The 7,603-nt window shown below is 43.1% G+C and overlaps 1 pseudogene; it reads left to right on the top strand.

Moving 5' to 3' along the window:
* The first annotated feature begins 1,104 nt into the window (after window positions 1-1,104).
* LOC121530468 overlaps window positions 1,105-7,603 on the top strand; it is a 30,176-nt pseudogene continuing 23,677 nt past the window's right edge.

Raw genomic sequence — 7,603 nt, 5'->3', positions numbered from 1 at the left:
GGCCCACCTCCGGCTCTGTGCTCCCAGCTGCTGTTACAGTACTCCTTGGTTGAGACGCTACTGTAGTCGCTCTAGTGGCTGGGCGAGAAATGGCCGCCGCCGTGGTTATGTTAACCCCTGGCCGGTTTTCTGCTGCACTACTCGCTGGCTGCTGCGTTGTTGTAGGGGTGGCTTCCCCTCCGTTCAGCCGGGAACTCCTTCTGGGGGAACGCTGCATCTCCAAATAGATATGGTCCAAATATGGCGCTGCCCTAGCGCTCCAAAATGGCGGACCTGTGCCGTCTGGCTGCTACCGCTGATGCTCGGCGCTCCTTGCGCCTCCTGACTGCTGGTGCTTGGCGCTCCTTCCGCTTCCTAACCTGACGCTGGCTGCGTCTCCTGAACTGACGCCGGCAGCGTCTCCGTGTCGCTGGCCGTACTCAGTGTTTGGCGCTCCTTGCGCCGTCTATGTCGCTGGCTGCGACTCCTCTGCTGGTACGGGAAATGCGCTCCGTGCGCTCCTGGCAACTCTCTAGCTGGTCGTCAAGCCGTCCTCCAGCGCAAGTTGCCATTGCAGTCTCCCCACACTGCGAATAAAAGATGTCGTCTTGTGAAGTGCGGAGTTGCCTTAAACGGCTCCCTCCCACGCGTAGGTCCAAAGAAAGGTGAACTTCAAAGGCCTATGGCCATGGCGTACGGAACGGGACGGAGCGGTTTTATTCATCCTCTTCTTACGGCAGTGTGCCCTCCTACAATTCACAAGACAACGAAAAGGGCAATTTCCGGCGGCATTCACATAAACGGGATTAATAAGCCCGTACTTCAATGGGCCAAAAATCGGATAACTTAAAAAATACTAAATTTCCTCTTAATACTGACTTAACTATCGATAACAATGTTTTGATCGTCGACAATTAATATTATATTTTTTTGTGAAACAGGTCTTGTCACAAGTGGTCTCAACTTCAAATTAATTGAATGCAAATAGATATGTTTCATTTATTTTGAACTACTTTTAAAAAAATGTATAATTTTGTATGCATTGCTCAAAGCACAAACACCACCTTTGACATGATTTTTACAATAGGGAAATCTGTTTCCTCTAAACCGGTTTAATGACGGACAATGTATGTCCTCAACATTAATCAAATGGTGGTTTCCAAAAAACGTTTGTAGAAAACGTTTCTTTTCCATTCCCGTACAGATAATTTGTTTTCCTATAGTTATTGCCTTAAGATATCTTCGCGTTTGCGCAAAACTTTCGCCTCCATCGTTCCAACAAATGTTATGATGCTTATTTTAACCAGTTTGAAGTGGTTTGAGATTTTGTATTTAATAAAGTGAAATCATATGGTGGTTCTATATAAAAAATTATAATTCAAGTTTGGTTCCTTTTCAACTACTATTCCAATTTCTTTAAGAATAAATTTATTTTTATTGTCAAAAACCTTGAATATCAATTGATATAATATCTTTAATCATTTTTAAACAATATCAAACAACTCGTTGTACTAATACGTTTATTGGATTATATTCGACTAATCGATAGTGTATGAGTAGGCAATAAGCTTGGGTATTTTTGTCACTTGGAGTCTTCAGTTCAGTTGAAACTCTCACGTCCATAGGACCAGATTTTACTGTTTCATTTTGATATGATAGATCAATTACGATAATTGGAGCTTTCATTTTAAATTCCGATGGTGTTAAAAATGGTTGTGACTCACGATTGTAGTAACTAGATTGAAATCTTGAATACATTTCATAAAGGCGAGCAAACTGATTCTTATTGAAGTCGACATTTAAATTATCATATGGGTATAAGTCAGAATTTAAATGAACCTTTTAGTTTGATAAATTATTTGTGACAAGTTTTCCCTTCAGTGTAAATCCAATTATTGCAAGCCTAGGCCTCTTCCTATTTGCTGAAAGTTTAACATTCCAACAGTGGTGTATTCCTTGTCCTAATTTCGGGTTAACGTAGGAGTCCCAACTACGAAATGCAATAGGTAGGTTTACACCTCTTTTAATAATATCATACATCTTAATTTTTGCAATGTCACTAGGTGTCACAAAAGGAATTTTCAAACTTATATTGGTCATTTCTAATTTAAATGTTTGTTCCAATCACTTTTTTTCAAAGACATCATCTAAGTTTTTAGTTAGCATTAGCAGAAGTTCATGTTTACAATTCAACAAAACCTTTTTATAATCTTCAGCAAACCCCAATAAATTTTTTAATGGGAAAGAAAAGTTAAAGTAAGGACTAGTAGAAAAGTCATCTCCACCACTCCATCAAAAATTTGATAGATTTTGACTTTGGAGGTTATCAAGTGATAAAAAAATTTTTAGAGTAGTTGTCATACCGACAAATTGGGTTCTAACACTCTCGCATCCATTTATTTCGTACTTGATTTCATCCAAGAAGTAAGCAATACTATTATTTTTAAAAAAAGTTGACTGTTGTATCTTGTCTAATAATTCCTTGAAAGTTGAGGTAACTTTCATGAGGGAGCACATACAAGTCTTGAGTTTGGATAGTAATTCGAATCTCATCGTTTGGTTTAAATGTTTGATTATAAGATGAATAGGTATGAAAGTCTTTTTTCGAAATACTCACATCCGAGTAAACTTTTTCTCGAACATTTAAAATTTCGTTCATTTTTTTCCTCCAGAATATTTTTATTAATTTTTAACTTTGAAGCCTCTATGCTTCAAATAATACAATACAAATAATTTATTTTTTAAAGTAAGTGAACTTCTTTTTTGAGTAGATCCTCTTTCTATAGCTTTACAATTAGTAATGCTTGGTTGAGTGTATGAACCAGGTCTTTTATTATAAATAATCATTCTATCATGCGAATATGCAACCGAATCGAAACGTTTTCACCACGTAAATTTACCAAATCTCCGTTTTGATCCACGATGCGTATGGAGAGTGTGCTTATTTCATCACAGTTGATTGGTGTCACATTCATTTTATAGGCAGGAGGAACAGTAATACCGTGAACCACTAATTATGTTAGATTCAAAACGAACAGTATTAATTTGTAAATATTGACAGTCTGATCCGATAGATATGTTTTTGTTGGGTGAGGCTCTAAAACTCTTTTATCAAAACCAAAAAGTTGGCCAATTGATCTTTCCTTATTAAAGTAAACCGGCTCCCGAGTACTGGTTATTTCCACTTGAAGAGTATTGTTATTGCTTTTAATTTTAAACGATTTTTCAATACCATAATCTTTAAATTTTTTATAAATATTGTTCAGGTGAGGGGCCATTGTGCCGCCGAAGAAGAGCGCGTGAAGATCGCATACGCGCTGAAGAGCGCATCCACGCTAAAGAGCGCATCCGCGCTGAAGAACGCATCCGCGCTGAAGAGCGCATCCGCGATGAAGAGCGCATCCATCAGCAGTGGTACGAACATTAAATTTCGTTTACACTGCTGCAAGATTTTGTTTTCCTTCCGTGTCAACTCCAAGTCCGAGTTTTCCGACACAACGGCAGTGTGAGATATTCTACTCTTCTTCGTCTTCATATTCTGCCAATTTTTCCATCCGACTCCGTTTTGTGTGCCGCCATATTCCTCGCCGTTTTCGGCTTCCCCGTTATTTGCTATTCCGCTATTCGCTTGCCAACGGTCGAGGCATATGTGCATACATATAATATACACACATACAACCATACATTTTCTTTTTTTTTTGGTGCAATTAAGCCGCGTAAAATTGACCAAGTAAACAGTGAAATTGTGTGGTGTGAAAAATAAGGCATAATTAATATTGGCCAGCCGGTGTGATTTATTTCCAAAAAATTTCCTAAATTCATTTAACAGTCCGCCGGTGGCGTAATATTGTTTTCCCAATCAGTGTTTTTTTTTTACACCACACAGCTTTCTCTTCCTCCATTTAAACAGTCCACAGTCCACTGTGCCAACCTAGACCTCACGTGCATACATATACTTACATATATACATACTTTGTGAAATTGTGTGGTGACAAAAATAAAGCATAATTAATATTGGCCAGCCGGTGTGATTTACGAGGTGTGTTCAAAAAGTAAGGTGACTCTTCAAATTTCGCGAATTTCAAATTTTTCGATTATCGAAACCTTTAGAGTTATGAGTTGTGTCAAAAAGGGTGACTTTCAATTCAAATTTCAAATTTTTCGATTATCTTCAGTTTTGAACAAGAAAAGTCACATGGGGCCAAACCAATATGGTGGCTGAGGCATTATTGTGGTGTTGTTTTTGGCCAAAAATCCAAATCCTTTGATCCATATTTTTCGATACAAAAACGCCGAGCTCGCAAAATAACTTGTAACTTACGCCTCCACAACCAAACAAAAGAGGATGTTCCATTGAAACTGGACAGATGTTAGGAGAGTGTACCAATATAACAAAACAAAAAATCGATAATCGAAAAATTTAAATCCAAATTTGAAGAGTCACCTTACTTTTTGAACACACCTCGTATTTCCAAAAATTCCTAAATTCATTTAACAGTCCGCCGCTGGCGTAATATTTTTTTTCCAATCAGTGTTTTTTTTTACACCACACAGCTTTCAGTTCCTCCATTTATACAGTCCACAGTCCACTGTGCCAACCTAGACCTCACGTGCATACATATACTTACATATATACATACTTTGTGAAATTGTGTGGTGACAAAAATAAAGCATAATTAATATTGGCCAGCCGGTGTGATTTATTTCCAAAAATTCCTAAATTCATTTAACAGTCCGCCGCTGGCGTAATATTTTTTTTTCCAATCAGTGTTTTTTTTTACACCACACAGCTTTCAGTTCCTCCATTTATACAGTCCACAGTCCACTGTGCCAACCTAGGCTTTACGAGCATACGTATACTTACATATATACATACTTGCATGCATGCCATATATTTTCTGCCTCCAATTTAAGGGAATAAATACGTGACAAAATTTAACTGAAATAAAATCTGTTTTTAAAAAAAAAAAAAAAACGCCATTTCACTGCAAATCCGTGATTGTGTCGCCTAAGTTCTCAACCTCGCCGCCTCAGTAGCCGTGTTGTGTTTTTGTTGGTGCTGTTTTTTTCCTTTGGGGGTGACTTACGAAAGGTACTTGTCCATTCTCCGTGCCTTTAGCGCAGCTTCCACTCCGCATTAGGCAACATCCGCATACAATCTCACCAAACCTCGTCTACTTCTGGGTTGTTTGGTTCCTGAAGTTTTGTTTTCACATTCGATTTGTGCCGCACACGATCTTCCTTTCGAAATCGGCGCCGCTAAAGCCCACTAGTTCCTTGTGATCGCAATCCATCCGCGATCTCACCGTTCTTATCACTTTAGTGTGACCGGCCACCGCTTCGAACGAGGCCCCTATTGCGCAAGTCAGTCGACAAGCGCTGACCAGCGAATTGACTTTTGAGAATGCCCACGGGAGACGACACAAATCCGCCATTGTTGCTAAGGCTCCGCTTACCCATGAGGGGTTTGTCGCAGCGTGGCAAAGCCTCACAGACCGTATTGAGAACCGGCGGCTAATTGTCAATAGCCAATTAATGATCCTTTTCAACCTCCAGGCTATTTCTCAAGAGTCCGGGGTCGCGTTGAGGGAACTGCAAGCCACCATTCAGAGTTGTCTGACAGCCCTAGAAATCTCCGCCATCAATGTTGAGGCATGGGATTTTCTCCTGGTTTTAATGATTTCCTTGAAGCTCCCCAAGGTCACACTTTCTATGTGGGAGCAATCCGTACATAATAAGGCCGAAATTCCAACATGGAAGGAATTAGATAACTTCCTGACAGAGCACCATCGCACTCTGGAGGCCATCGACGACGTCAGGCCTAGTGGCTCCGGGCAATCTCCGCCAAGGTCGGGACTTCCTACTGGCCCTGCACGGAGGCTCAATTCGTACGAGACTCGAGTGGCTCCGGGCCAAAAGAGATCCGCTTATGTCCGCGTTTCCTAGAAATGAACGTGGACGGGCGCTCCGACTACATTAAGAGGAAGCAGTTATGCTTGAACTGTTTTGCCCGAGAGCACCAGCAGCGAGACTGCACGAGCGCCCATACCTGCTTCACATGCCACAGCCGACACCACACCCTCCTGCACCGCGGCAATCCGTTCGCTACCGCTCCAAGTCCGCCGACTCCAGCAAGGGCTCGACCCGCACAAACTGCCAGAAGCACAAATGGCTCAGAGGATCAGTCGGATGTGCAGGTGTGCTTCGCCTCAGGGTCTGGAGCCGTCCTACTGGGCACTGCCCTTATCAACGTGTGCCATCTGGGGTGCAGTTTCCAGGCACGAGCACTGATAGAATCAGGGTCCGAAGCGACGTTCATAACTGAAAAACTGTTCAACCTTGTCAAGCTTCCCTTCAAGACTATTCAAGCCCAAGTGTCCGGTCTTAATCAGACCATTTCCGCACAGTCTACTAAATTGTGCCATTTCTCCATTCGGTCGCCGTCTAGACCCGGGTTGCAATTAGAGACTGCGGCTTACGTTCTTCCGCAGTTGGCAGGAAATCTGCCATCATATCCGATTCCGCGGGATCGTCTCAAGGGGCTGCCCGACATTCCCCTGGCGGACCCCAACTTCTTTGAAAGCTCCCAAGTCGATGTGTTAATAGGAGCTGACATTCTTCCGTCCATTCTCCTCGGTCAGGAAACCATTTTTGGATGGGTGCTGACAGGCCCATTATCTCCATCCAACCCTCGCAGCGTGTCCGTTTTTTCCACACGAGTTGCCCGTAGCCTCGGTGACTCGCTGGATCAGCTCCTCACCAAATTTTGGGACGTGGAGGATGTGCCCACACAGATTAATTCGGAATCGGATTCAGTTTGCGAGCACAATTTTGTCCAGACGACGAGGCAAGTACGTTGTGACGCTCCCCTTACGCGACCCCGAGCAGAAGGGTTCCGAGCTGTCGGCTTCACGGTCCTTTGCTCTTGCTCAGTTCCTACGTAATGAGAAGCGCCTGAAGAGGGATCCGCCCATTAAGGCCCGCTATGACTCGGTAATCTAGGAATACATCGACTTAGGCCACATGACCGAGGTCTCTCCCACGAGCAGTTCCGCTACCTACTACCTCCCACATCATTCCGTCTTCAAGCCCGAAAGCACGACCACCAAGGTGCGGGTAGTCTTCAATGCTTCGAGCCCGTCCGCAAACGGGACCAGTCTGAACGACATTCTTTACGCGGGCCCGGTCTTACAATCCGACCTGACGATTCAAATCCTAAAGTGGCGATACTTAAGGTTTGTCTTCAACGCCGACATCGAGAAGATGTATCGGCAAATTTGGATAGACCCCAAGCATACTCCGCTCCAACGTATTTTGTTTCGCAATCCCCATGGTGAGATCCGCGACAACGAATTAAAACCGGTTACCTTCGGTGTCAATTGTGCCCCGTTCCTAGCGATCCGTGTCCTGCAGCAGCTCGCTGACGACGAAGAGTTGAAGTACCCGCAGGCAAGCGAAATTATCCGGCATTTTATGTACGTTGATGACGTTCTCGCGGGGGCAGACTCCAAAACCGAAGCCCAAGTGGTGATTTGGGAGCTAAAGGGCGCCCTAGAGTCAGCAGGGTTTCCACTGAGGAAATGGACGTCGAATAGCATGGCGATCCTGGCCGACATTCCGAGCG

The sequence above is a fragment of the Drosophila eugracilis genome, unplaced genomic scaffold (assembly GCF_018153835.1).
Source record: "Drosophila eugracilis isolate 14026-0451.02 unplaced genomic scaffold, ASM1815383v1 contig_1622, whole genome shotgun sequence".
Lineage (NCBI taxonomy): Eukaryota > Metazoa > Arthropoda > Insecta > Diptera > Drosophilidae > Drosophila > Drosophila eugracilis.
This window is presented reverse-complemented; position numbering and strand designations above follow the sequence as displayed.